Here is a 14,748-nt window from a genome sequence, read left to right as displayed (position 1 = left end):
TGTTGATTTACCACTTCGAACGTCCCCATTATCGAACCAGAACACCTCTAACAATTCGCGCGATTATCCCTTTCATTCAATCAACTCAACTGAGTAGCAACACAATAGCAGGAACTAGCCAAAACTAACACAACAGGTAAAAAGCTCTCAACCCTAATCCAACATTAGATGCAACATCCCATAATCCCTTGAGTACTAAAACTTTACACTCGTCCAACACTATAGTCATTTTTATGAATCACCCACTGGCTCACGACATAGCCAAACATACCAACTCAACACTGAACCCTTATGTCTATCCTACCATGTATGACCACAATATAACTCTCAAATCAACTAGCTCTTGATTCTATCAAAACATGGCATGGCATATCAATTTTTCCCTTTTTGATAGTGATAAACTTATAGACAAAGTTCGCCTTGAGAACTAGATTCCTACTTCTTCCCCTTGCGGATCAGTCCTTCACTTGCCCAGCTTGCAGTCCTCTTTCCCTTTATCACGGTTCCTCTTATCTTTCGCGCATGTCTCTCTCACATATATCAATTATATTCTTGAGACTGTGAGATGTATGGAGAGGCTATATTGAGGACCAGATTTCTCGCTCTCTCTGATTTCACCAAGTTTGACAATCATCAAAACATACATATAGTTATTTTCCCCCTTTTTAATGATGACAAACTATCTCTCTCATATCAATCTTTCTCCCTTTCCCACCCCTTTGTTTTCTTCCCCCCTTTGGCATCATTGAAAAGAGTAATAAAAGTAGCATAAGCCAAAAAGAAGTTCAGTAGCATTAACTTATGGCCACTAGGGCAACACAACATAAGCAAGAATAGTAACAAGAAGTATTAAGATCATTGCACGAATTAGAGTAATTGCCCAAATTAGATTAAGCATGTTAAAAACATAGTAGTCTTAGTCAGTAAAAAATATGATGCTTAAACTGCCATGAGTGCCATAGTCATTGAGCGATAGAATACAAAGGGTCAGATATTTAGGGGGACTAGGAGGGGCTCAAGAACTAAGGATTAATAGGTGTCTTTAGCTAAGAGTCAGCTTCCTTTGCAGCACCACTGAGACTTAGTCCCTTTACCTTCTTGAGAATTTTCATTTCTCCATGATTTTCACATCATCCTCAATGTAATATCGTACACAACGGGCAACCAAATGTGCATAATAGGCTGATGGATTCATGGAGACCGAACGTGTGCTCCTTGCATATGTAGCATAGCCAGATCGTAGCTGCACCAGATCCAGTCTCATCAACTAGTACATGGTAATCAGATAGATGGCTAGTACCTTGGGTTTTAGCGTGGCTATACCAGTAAACATTAGGCTCCATAAGGTGGCACATCTTGGTATCTATCACAGTATCTGGCAAGGTGTTTCCATCCTTGTCTGTCATGTTAGGATCGTTGTGATTCGTAGGGAGCAGATGTGCATGATGTCTCTTCTGCACTACCACAAGGATTACTCGTGACAGATACCTTTCTTCCAATGGATTGCATCCATTTCTTCCCTAATAGGTTCCTTCCCCCTTCATTTGTTTCGTCATAAGATCCTTCTGAGTTCCTTCATCATTTTTTTCCTTCATGGCCTCTTCAAACCCCTTAAAAATTGCAGTTTCACTTTCTATGATATTAGATCTGTTTCGCTCCCCCTCATTTAGAGTCATCAAGGAGAATGTCTACACAGGGCTCATAGAGTCCTGTATCTGTTCTAGAATAATCGATAGAAGTGGGACTCACCAGAGTCAGACTATCTTTGGGATCAGGTAGTGATATGGTGGGGTTTGGATTCTGGCGGGTGAGAAAGGACGATTCAGATTTTAGATATGGTCAAAATTTTTTTGGCAAGATCTGAAGAGGAATGGTTTTATTTTGAGGTACGAGGAGGTTCAGAATGGACAGGCATTTAAAGGGCTCAAATCGAAATAGGAAGCGAAAGAGTCTTAATGACATGGCATTCTAGATAGTTCTAGACATATTAAGCACTGAAGAGACTACTAACCTGAGTCATGGACACCAGGTCCCTTGAAAATTTTGCAGATGAAGTAAGAGCTCTGAGATGGCAATGTCACTTATGCTTGCGCTGTCCAGACCCTGCCAAGTGTGTGTACCTGTAACAGTACAAGAGTGAGTTAGATGCTTCCAAAAACACCTTTTAACCTTGTACATTTCCTCTTAACATAGCTAAGCCTGAAGAAGTTTGAGGAAGGGTAACACGTTGAGCTCGATCAGACCCATCTCCTATAGATTGCTCCCTGCTTAGTGCCTTGGTGAAGATGTCTGCTACCTGGTCCTCTATTTTGTAGAATAAGCTTTCAGCAAGTAGAGTGATAGAGGGACCAAGTTCCTCTATGCCTTCTGGAGATTCTGCTGCTTCTTCTGTTATTGCAGGGACCAGGTTTCTCTGTGCCACAGCTTCAGTTCATTGGGGGGATGTCTTACCAATTTTTCCCACAGCCAAGAATGTGACCTTTCTTGCCATTTCAACAAGACACACTCCCTCCTTAGTAGGCCTTGAGTGAGAGGAAACCATCCACTCTTTCAGTTATATGCCTTGAACAGTCACTATCCAAGTAAGCATTATTAAAGTAATTTTTGACTGCCTCATCTCACTTCAGCCTTTTTCCTTTTCCGGAAACTAGGTCGGCCAACTCTTGGCTTCTTCTTAATCGTTTGACCAGTCCCAGATCCACCCCCGCAACTTTTCATATGAACATAAGGTCCATCACAAATGATGTCCCACAGCTTAGATCCTCAGCCATGAAAATTTATGCCTTCTGCCCTTCCACCATCCATGATATCCTTTGTTGGATCTTGGTGGTCTTGTGTTAGATTCTCCTTTCTCTAGGCTTGGTAAACTAGCCATGATGAAGATCCTCTCTAGGTGTTAACCTTTTAGAAAGAACCCATTCTGATACCAATTGTTACAGGCTGTGCGTCCACCAATAGTATGAGGGACCTGGTCGTGTACTAGTCCCCTTATGCAATGCAGTACGAGAATTAACACAAGATTTTTACGTGAAAAACTCCTTGCTTAAGGGATTAAAAACCACGACCTACCCCTGTAGTATTTCAACTCCACTAATCGAGCAACTCAGTTTACAACTCTATCGTAAGCTAGGAATAACTCTCATAATCCCTAACCCTTACAATAACGCTTATGCAAACCTCACACTTGACTACCCCTAGCAAAGCTCACTAATACACCTAGACTTACCCCAGCCTAGTGTACCACTCAAAGACACCCTTTGAGAATTCACCACAGTGACTAACTCTAGCCACACACTAATACAACTAAGCTAACTATAGCCTAGTGTACCACTCAAGAGCTTATGGAAACAACCTTGAGATTTTTAGACACCTATAAACAACTTCTTTCCATGGAAGAGTAGGTTTACAATTTAAGCACAAACGAACAAAGACTCAACAACCTAAAGACCTAAAACATCTTCAGTTCTAGACCTAGTCTTTCGGGTTGTTGTGACATTATTCTTGAGGAACACCTTGAAAGGTGGAGACTTGAACTTTGGATGGAGCAATTTTCGGATTGTGCAAGAATGAATCTTCTCTTGGAAGATAATGTCTTTATATGCACGAAGAGAGAGTAGAGATGACCACTCATGAGATCTGGACCGTTAATCAGTCGGCCTTGATGAGGTACTGTTGTACAACTGCATTGTACTTTTCAGCCACTCACTTTACAGTTGTGGATTTGGACTTTCAGCTTCAGTGACTAGTACTTTTATCTGGAGGAACCTGATTCCTCATCTGTTCTTCGAACATGTTGTAAGTACTGGATACACTGTCAGTAGCTCTACAACTACATTATTGGCTGAGCAGGCTGGAGACCTGATCCCATCTTGTCTTTCTAAATCAACATATATGTTCTCTCATATATGAGCAATTCCTGCAGGCATCTGCTCCTTCAAGGAGCATGTTAGACAAGCAGCATATGAGATATTATAAGGTTAACTAAGTTCAGAAAGATGAACCTAATTGTATCTGGTTCCTTAGGGTTTGTCATGTCATCAAAACATATCATTCCTTATCAATTTCCCCCTTTTTGATAATGACAAAGCGACATCCTTTGTATTCCCCCTAAGGACCAGATCCCTTACCCAGATACCTCATTTGTTCCCCCTGAGACTCATACCTCGTAGTATTCTGGTTCTTTGAGTAAGGTTTGTCAAATCATCAAAACATGTCATGACATATCAATAATGATTTTATTCAATTGATTTCTATAATTGTCATAGGCTATTATTCACTATTCAAAATAAATCAAATCACGTATCCTTTAAACCACAAACAAATCCAACTGTTCTTTTTTTAAGGTAAACAGTTGTTTCCAATGTATTTGTGACTAATCAAGACAAAATCATCGTGATCATCCATGTGATGTTTTGTATCATGTCTTTGGTGATGATTTAACTTTTGTTTGCTTTGGAAATTCTGTCATGTTGTTGATGATGTGCAAACTGCAAATGATGTGTAGAAATCATCCCTTAGCACAATAATTATTCAGTAGTTAAAACATTTCTTATGTTACCCCTTTACATGTGATTATAAAGAAGGCCAAGGCTACTAAACGATGTATTCCCTCCGTATCTCAATTTATTTAAGACTCTTTTCTTTCTAGTCAATCCGAAAAAGAATGACACATCTCTATATTTGGTAACAATTTAACGTACACTTACAAGGTTACCCTTAATGATATAATTTATAGCCATAAAAATACCTATAGTTTATTTTAGACCACAAGTTTCAAAAGTTATTCATTCTTGAACTCCTGCCCAATCAAACATGTTCACATAAATGTTGAAAATCTTATAGAAAATACTCGATGACGAACACTTGTGGGAAATTCTTCAAAGCTTGAGCCCATGCCAAAGACATTGTCCTTAAGGATATTTCACGTGTATCAACAATCTTTTCTAGTATAAAACTAAGAGCCAGAATCTAACAAAGATTTATCTTAAAGAAAACTCAGTATTACAAAAAGAGAAGAGGTATTTTTTCTATGTATTTCACTATACCCATGATGAACGCATAATATATATGAGTACTATGCTTCGAATCTGGTGTCACGTAGACTATGAAATAGACCTAGATAAAAAAAAATTAAGCTTACAAAATAGTTGGTGAACTTAATGACTTCTATGAACCAAGAATTCTTTTGTAAGCCTAGAGTCTTATTCTATCACATTATGCTTGTACAATCTTTATCGTTATTAAAGTTTTACGCTGAAAGGCCATGCGCGTGTCCTGGTATTCATTAGTGATCTGTCACAATTTCATAGGAGCGGCACCACTCCACAGTGATATAGGTCCAATCATCAAGTGTATTCTGCAAAGCAATACACCACCTATAAAGTATATGAATTGGATTAAGAGTTTAACTCAGCCTCACTTTGCCTTACAGCATTGCACTATATTCATACACCATAGAAAGAGACATAATTTAATAGTGCACTTTTGATGCAACTAATGACTTGTTATTACTCATATGAACCTAATTCATGGGATATCCAATCATATAGGTTGGGTTACCATCATTGTTGATCTTCTCAAATTGACAAAAGTCACATCCCCCTCAATGTTTCTTTTAGTCTTGTGAATCGGCCAAATTCACCTCTGACTTCACACAATTATAAAAAGTATCACATCTCACAATAACTGCTCTTATCACAATGTTTCTCAAACAAATATTTTCTATAATCTTCCAGTCACAAGATTTATCTTTTGCAATGTCTATTACACTTGACAATCACAATTGTTTTTCTTACTGACAACAACCACAATTGATCGACACATAAGTGTCAGTTTGATTCCTAATGGAATACTCATCAAGAGGTTTCGTAACCACTCAACCTCATTGTCAGCCAATTCTAATGCCATACACTCACATTTGAAGGTAGATTCACCATGCGAAGCTCTCCGCTTGTACGCAATGGCGAAGCAAGAATTTTCACATAGGGGGATAAAAAATATGAAGAAGTAAGTATACTAAGAAACCAAAGGGGTTCAACATCTACTATATATGTAAGAAAATAATTTTAACTATATATATAAAATGTTATTTTTCACCGAGGGATTCGGATAACCCCTGGAGCTTACATAAGTGTGCCCCTGCCTGTACGTAACAAGAAGAATAAAGGAAAACTAAATTAAAAAAAAAAAAAGAATAAAAATTTATATTTATCGTTTTAGTTTTTCTAGGAGATAAAAAGACTCCACTTTGGAATGTAGCTCTAATGTCATTGATTAATTAAAAAATTAATTGCGACTTGACTCATCATTACTGCAGTGGTAGATGAGGGGACTTAATCTCAATGCCTTTTAGTTTCCAAGAGCAAAAGTGTGTACCAAAGAAGCACAGCAATCGGCGATGGAACCTAATAAGTTCTTCAAGATTATGTTATCTCCTCGTCCCTTCAAATTAGTAAGTTCCATTTCTCTATTCATCCATGCAATGCATTTTCATCTTCTTGCTTTACTGGTGCTTTATCTCTATCAAGATTTTTAATTCCCCTTTTTGATGTAGGTCTTCGTCTTTTTTACTCTTGTTGCAACTGTGCAAAGCTTCGCATTGTGAATCCCATGATGTATCGTGCCCTAGCTCTCTTCCATTGAAGTTTTATTGATTTCCACCTACTGATTCCAGTAAGCAAATAACTTCCGACCTCAATGTGCTGTTGTATGACCTGTATTCTGTGAAAAATGCCTTTCTTTGTTGTAGATCTTGTTGTATTGTGTTTATGTGGTATTGTATCTTGCTTGTTTAGCTCTTCCGGTGATCCTGTGTGTTTGTATGTTGTTGATTTCCATTGTTCCTCATTCTTGTGCTATGTTGGTGCTTTCTACTTGTGCATGTATTTACTCTCAGCATCAATTTATGGTTCTGATCCTTAGATAAGGAATTTGTGTCTTGTCACTATTGAGTACCTTCTTCTTGTAAATATCTAGTTCTTGGAAGCTTTGGCACTGAAAAAACCCTTACCAAGGGCTTGATTTTCCAAAGCACCCGCTAATTGACTCTCTTCTCTCAAAATAAGTGTGAAAGTGACATTCATGTTGCTGCTAATTCTGCAAAACTTCATAGCTTCTAATATTGTTATTATCTCTGCTTCAGTGTTGGTTGTATTACCTATGTCCTCTACTTGTGCATGAACTAAGTCCTCTTCTGAATTCATTAAGCAAAAGTCATAAGTACTTCTTCCTGGGTTTCCTCTTGAAGCTTTATCAGTGTTGCAAATTAGCCAACCTGATGGAGGGAGCCTCCATAGAACTTTAGTGACCAGCTTTATCTGTGCTCTTCCTCCTTCTAGCATCTGTATCAATTCATCCCATCTATTAAGTACATTTCTAATTGAGGGATGCCTTATCGAAACCAATATCGTTATGGTAGCAAACACCTGATATATGACTCTTCCAACTGATCTTTTTTTTTTTTTGATTAAGCACCGGGTGTCCGGGTCTCTTTGAGCCCCGACTAATCCCGGGGGTGCACAGGCCCTTGGCAAGGAGTTTCCCGCAAGTGCACCACGGGTAATTCAGGGTTTTACCCCAGTCCGATGGCCCTCAGAAATTGTTTGCACCCAATGGGTTTCGAACTTGAGACCTTGAAAGGGAGCACCCCAAGGCTCAAGCCAATTACCACCAGGCCAACCCCTGAGGGTTCTTCCAACTGATCTTTTCTCTCCATGTTTTATGCAATTCCATCTCTTCCACAATTTCTAGGGGATAATAGCAGGGACTACTTGATAGATTTGTTTCAATCTCCCTGTTACTGGTGTTTTCCACCATTTCACTATCAATTGATGTAGTTGTAGGCCCTCCAAATTAATATCTGCAAAAGAACAAAAATAGGATCAAGTCCTTTTAGCGGTAAAAGAGGTGGTAAACAAATGCTAAATTGTCTCCTCCTTAGGATTTGAACAACGACAACATCTGGACACCATGTTTTATTTAGTTCTCCTGAAATATCATCGAATGGCAACTTATATTTCTAATATCTCCATAAAAGAATGATATTTGTATGTGTCCATCTGCTGACCTCTCAACCTCACAAACTCCTAGGCTGATTTTACTGAGTACTCCCCTTAGTATCCAATAACCACCATGACTTGTCTATCCCTTCTCCCACATAGGAGGTGTTACTGTACTTGTAGCATGCTGAATAATGTCCTCAAGTAGTATTTCTATTAGTCTATTAGTGTTCCATCTCCCTTCCTCCACTAATTCATGAACATTTTGTATACTCTCATCATATCCTCCTTCAGATATTGCATAATAAAGGGCCTCCAATCCTGTCCAATTTTTTTTTTTTTTTAATTTTATTTTTTTAAAACTGAGAATTTCACATCCTGGTTTGTCACCATATTTGATATTCTATCAAATCCCTTGCTTGTAACATCTTCTTCCAAGTTTGAGAACCATACCTCCATTGTACTACCATCATTCTCCTTCTTACAATATTTGTTTATGAGAAATTCACTGTATAAAGAAGGTTTTATTCTAACGTTCCACCACAACTTATAATATAAGGCTAATGAAACATCATGAAGTGACCTGAAACCAAGACCCCTTCCTTTGTTGGCACACAATAGGTGAGGCCATGAAGCCCAATGCCTACTCTTTCCTCCAATACTATTTCTCTAAAATAAATTGAGCAAATATCCTATACATCTGCTTGATGACACAATCAGGTGGATTCACTGCTGAAAGCATATGAATTGTCATACTCTGCAAAACATGTTTAATAAGAACAACTCTTCCCCCAAATGACAACATGTTGCCCTTCCAACTCTACAGTCTGTTCATTATCTTGACTAATATAGCATTGAAAAGTCCTTTCTTCTGCTATGATGGATTGGACACCCTAAGTAGATAAAAGGAAAGTCTTTTCTAGCAATATCAGTAGCAATTTCCATAGTAATGCTGACATTACCTAGAACATTTTTATGCATGTATATTGAACTCTTCTCTCTATTAATCTTCTGGCCTGATATTTTTTCATACTTCCTAAATATCTCCATGATTAACTGTAATGAAAAAACATCTGCTGAGGAGAAAATAATTATGTCATCAACATAGGCTAGATGATTCACCTTAGGACTCCACTTAGGCATCTCAAACCCCTTGAACTGTGGCACTTGATGTAATGCATTTAGGTTCCTTGTCAGCACTTCAGCAGTTAGAATAAATAGAGTAGGGGATAAGCGATCACATTGCTTTACTCTCCTTGAAGATTGAAAGAAACTTTGTTATTGCCCATTAATCAAGACTGAATACCAATTATTGCTGATAATTCTGAAAACCATATCTATTAATCTTTCTAAAAACCCCAATTTCCTCAACACCTTGGTTAGGAATAACCAAGATACCATGCCATATGCTTTAGCCATATCTAGTTTCATAACTACATTGGCTGTCTTAGTTCTCAGTCTTATATCTGAAATAATCTCTTGGGTGGGCAATACATTCTCAACTATACTCCTCCCTTTCACAAAACCAGCTTGGTTTAGTGAAATAATATCTGATAACCCATCCACCAGTCTTTCACGAATTAATCTTGAGAAAATTTTGTTCACAAAATTACTCAAAATAATTGGTCTCATATTTGAAAATGTACTGATCACATCTTTCTTTAGTAATAAGACCAAGTTAGTATGTGTAAAGAATTTAAGGAGCTCAGCACCATAGATAAAGGCTCTTACCATGTTAGTGACATCTTTTGCTATGATTTCCCAGCATGTTTGGTAAAACAAGCCAGTGAAACCATCTGGTCCTCCTATGCTTTCTCTATTTAGACTGAAAACCACCTTTTTTACCTCTTCTTTGGTTGGCATATCAGCAAAAGTTATTCTGTTCCTATGTTATCATCCTTGGCACATGATCCGATATTTCAAAATCATTAGGATTCTCTTCTTTAGTGAACTGCTCCCTGTAGAATTTGATAGCTTCTTCAAATATCTTTTCATTTGTTTCTACCCAGTTTCCATTGTGGTCTTGAATTCTTTTCAGTTATAGTCTTTTTCTTCTTCCTTGCACATATGTATGGAAAGATTTTGTGTTTCTTTCCCCAACCTGGAACCATCGCATTCCAGCCTTCTGCTTCCAAAACTCCTCTTCCAAATGTAAGTATCAATTCAAGTCTGCTTGCACTCTATGTAAACCTCTCTCTTTTTTCTGGTGTAGGTTGCAACTCAAACTGAATTTCATGTACTTTAATCATATCCTCAAATGTCTCTATCTCTTGAAATATGTTTCCAAAGTATCTTTGCTCCACTGTATTAAGACAACTTTCACCTTTTTCATTTTGTGATGGAAAATGATGAAAGGATTTGCCGTGAAGTCTGTTATCCATTGTGCTCCAACTATGTCCAAGAAGGCCTCATGTTTCACCTATAAATTGAGAATTTTAAAAGGTTTCTTAACTGGCACAGATTCCCCTAAGTAAGATATCAATAATAAAGCATGATCAGAACATGTTCTGATTAAATGTGTGATATCTATACCAGGATATCTATTTTGTAATGCTTGATTGCCCAAACATCTATCCAAACTTTTAAAAATGCAATCCTCCCCACTTTGTCCATTCCACCATGTGTATTTGCTTCATTTGAAACCCAAGTTTAACACTCCACAGTTTTGAGTACATCCTCTAAAATATTGTATTTCATTTATTGTTATAGTTAACCCCCCATATTTCTCCTCATCTGAAGTAATAACATTGAAATCCCTATCATCCATGGTTGAACCATTATTGTAGCCATATCTTCCAAAGATTCCCATAATTCCCTCCTTTCTACTTGAGTGCATTTTGCGTAGATCAATGTTACCACCATTTCTTCCTGATTGCCCAGCGTTTTCAACTTGAGAGTTAATTGTTGTGGATGATCTATAATTATATTTACTTCAAACATTTCATCCAAAAGCCTAGATCTTTCCAGATATGTTTACTACATCAGTTTGTAATCCAATTCTCCTCATGTATGTTTCAATTTTGTTAGCATTCTGAAAAGGTTCCAGCAATCCTATAAAACCAAACTGATACTTTTGATGCATTTTTATCAATCTTGTAAAGCTTCCATTGTATTAACAGATCTAATGTTCCATGTGAGCATTCATCATAGATTATTAGATTTATTAATAGTTCTTGTTTGAGCTGCTGGGGGAGCACTAGTATCCCTCATGTTTTTCTTTTTGCCCCTTCTTACGCCTTTCTTTCGATGATAGATCTCCAACTTTGACCGTTGCCTTCAAATTTTGATCTATTGACTGAACATCTAGATCCTTTGCCCCTGTTTTCCCTAGTACCTTCTCTTGAGTTCTTTCTTCAGTAGGAACTAGTTGTCCTGTGTTCGGATCTGTGCTGACCACTTGTAATGCTTTCTTTTTGTTGGTAGGACATGTATCTGTCTCATTGCTTTGATCTCCTGTATTGACTCTTTTTTCTCTTTGTATATCTGCTTCTGCTGTTGAGCTACTTCCTTGTTTGGGACTACAGTAGTACCTCCTTTTCCTCTTTGATCATCTGTTTCTACTTGCTTCTCCTGAGTGTTTCCCATATCAGCTTGTTGTTTCTGCATTGATGAGATCCATTTTAATTCCCTTGGTGCTGCATATCTTCTTCATCAACTTGTGTCTCCTTGAGTGTCTTTACAGTTGTATCTTTGGATTGCTGGTTGTTCTGTAACTCAGTGTCATTGTATGCTTTATTTTTTTCTTCTTTGTTTGCTTCTTGAACTGAATTGTTGCTGCATCTATCTTCTATTTCCACCATTGACTTATTTTTGGATGGGTTGTTCTCATTGTTTACATTAAACTTGACTGAGCTGTTCTCCGTTCTTTGTTTGATACCTCCACTTTATCTACTTGACTACTTGATGATTCACTTCTGTCAAAGTTCTTTCTATTGTTGCTAACTTGCTTCTCCCCATTCTTCTCCTCCCTTTGTATCTCCTTTCTTTTTGCAGATCTAGCATTATTACTCTCATCCTTCTTATCAGTGTTGTCTTCAGCACCCAGGATGGCAAACGCATTTCGTGTATGGACTGTATTTCTAGCTCCTGACTAGTATGATCATCTACTTCTCTCTGTATTACTTCACTTTTTTCCTTGATGTATTTATTTTTCCTTCTTTTCATCCACTCCTGCTTGGCTTGTATATTTCCCACCACTTTTCCACTACTTAAAGTTCTTCTTTGATTTGCAGCGGTACCCATCTGATTTATGTTCTTCATCTCACTACTTTCTTTTTTCAGTTTTTCCCTATATTGCTTTTCTAACTCTGGATTCAAAGCTCTGTACTCATCTTCTCTATGGCCTTGTAACTTGCAATGTTTTGCAATATTTGGAAAGGTGATCCTCCTCTGATATTTCCCACCACTTTTGATGCGCTTTAATTGCAGTTTGCCTGTCTCATCATCCTCCTCTGATATATGGATCCTTTGTGGATGTTTTGATAATAAATCTACTTTCACCTTTACCTTGGCACAACTAGGTCTTTCCCTGTTTGCAGTGGTCAAATCAATTGTCAAGGGCCTTCCTACTACTGATGCCATTGAAAAAATAGCATCCCTTGCAGAGAAGTTTGGAGACAATTAAGGGAAACTTACCCATGCTACTGCTATTGATGTTTCTTCATCCGACTTGAACCAATGGTACCAAATCAATGGTCGCATCTGACAATATCTAGCATGAATTTTTATGTAATATTCATCTTAACATAATCTTCCAACAAAGTGTGCTAAATCAATATATGTTTATCTTCAATTAATCCAATTGTACACGGACCTTTAATTGAACATTGATCAGGTATAGCTTTTCTTGAGTTCCTTAATGTCAATTATATCATAAGAAAACCTACCCAAATAGCATATTGTAAATTCTCTTAAATGATTACTTGTTTGACCTCCGAAGATTTTCATGTCACATGTTGTTCACCATGTAAATACAGCACTGGTTTGGGTGTTACCAGTTGTATTATAGCATTCACATTAGGTTTCAAAAGATTGCAGGTGGAACAATCCTAGTAGGAGGATGTCGACCGGCCGGATTGGCCATGGTGGCCGGTGAAAGGCTAGGTTTTGCATAGTTTTTGTTCGGCTAGGGTTTTTCTCTAAAGAGTGTTTGTAGGTTTTTCCCTAACTCCAAATCACGACTTCTTTGGAAGAAAATCAAAAATTATACTACATGATATACAAGTGATAAAAAATTCAAGTTGTTTTAGGTTATGATTCCTCGTATAGCATAAGAACACCCCCCCCCCCCCCCCCAACACACACACACTTATCCGTCTCTTGTGAAAATGTTTAGCAGAATTATCCTTAGAATTGTTTTTTATTTCAATTTTAGGTAGGTTATTCCCGTCCTCCTAAGAACTGCATCAACATTTTCAGTATTGTGGCACCATAAACAGGCTGAAATATGAATTTTAACGACCATTTCATAACTAAGGAACATGAATCCATTGTTATATATATACTTACAATGACCAATTTTTTCAATCATTAAAGCCAATTTTTAGCTCAACATTAGTGATGGGATAATATCCTATCCTTAAAAAGCATAACCATCGATGTAAAAATAATTAATCAGTGGCGGAGCCAGAATTTTCACTTTGGGGATTTAAAAATATGAAGAAGTAAATACACGAAGAAGCCAAGGGGGTTAGAACATTTATTATATATACATAAAAAAATAGTTTTAACCTTGTATATAAAGTGTTATTTTTCATATCTGAACCTCTTGGAGCCTACTTAAATCCGGTCTTGCCTGTACGTTACAGGGAGAAGAAAAAGAAAAGAGAATTAAAAAAAAGAATAAACATTTATATTTCACGGTTTTAGTTTTTCTAGGAAATAAAAAGACTCCACTTAGGAATGTAGCTTTAATGTCATGGATTAATTAAAAAAATAAATTGTGACTCGACTCATCATTACTGCATTGGCAGATGAGGGGATATAGAGCCCGTTTGGATTGGCTTATAAGTTAGCTTATAAGCTGTTTTCAACTTTTTTGAGTGTTTGGCTGGTCAGCTTAAAGTCATTTTGTGCTTAAAATAAGCTCAAAAAAATAATTGGGCCCATTTGACTTAGCTTATCTAAAGCAGCTTATAAGCTGAAAACAGCTTATAAGCCAAAAAAAATAAGTTAGACTACCCCAACTTATTTTTTTTAGCTTATAAGCTGCAAACAGCTTATAGGCATAAGCCCATCCAAACAGGCTCATAATCTCAATGCCGTCTAGTTTTCAAGAGCAAAACTGTGTACCAAAGAAGAAGAGCAATCAGCGATGGAACCTGATCAGTTCTTCAAGATTATCTTATCTCCTCATCCCTCCAAATTAGTGAGTTCTTTTTCTCTATTCAGCCATGCAATACATTTTCATCTTCTTGCTTTACTAGTGCTTTATCTCTATCAAGATTTTAATAACCCTTTTTGATTTGTAAAAAATGACTTATGAGGTCCCTATTATTTCATTTTTTGGAAAAAGTTAAATGGGATCGATACATTTTCCATTTTTATGTCTGGATTTAACTTATATTCACTGACTGACACTGGGATGAAAATTTATTTACTATTATAACAAGTTCACTTGTCGTACAATTCATTTGTCTTTTTCTTTTTTTTCATGTTACTAAATTCTCTTGTTGTGAGCAATTACATGTAATTTATGTTGTTCGGACTCTTAAAAAATGTTGAAGTGATCAGACTTTGTAAAATATAAAAA

General features: G+C 37.1%; 1 long non-coding RNA gene across 1 annotated transcript; it reads left to right on the top strand.

The window, feature by feature from the left end:
* The first annotated feature begins 6,274 nt into the window (after positions 1 to 6,274).
* On the top strand, positions 6,275 to 12,847 carry LOC132615738 (uncharacterized). The gene is made up of 5 exons (XR_009572814.1): positions 6,275 to 6,451; positions 6,554 to 6,672; positions 11,991 to 12,090; positions 12,279 to 12,375; positions 12,518 to 12,847. It is a non-coding gene; the product is annotated as an uncharacterized LOC132615738 (long non-coding RNA).
* Positions 12,848 to 14,748: the final 1,901 nt, after the last annotated feature.

This window comes from Lycium barbarum, chromosome 10, assembly GCF_019175385.1.
Source record: "Lycium barbarum isolate Lr01 chromosome 10, ASM1917538v2, whole genome shotgun sequence".
NCBI classification, from domain to species: domain Eukaryota; kingdom Viridiplantae; phylum Streptophyta; class Magnoliopsida; order Solanales; family Solanaceae; genus Lycium; species Lycium barbarum.
The sequence above is the reverse complement of the archived record's forward strand: the minus strand, read 5'-3'. Positions and strand labels throughout refer to the sequence as shown.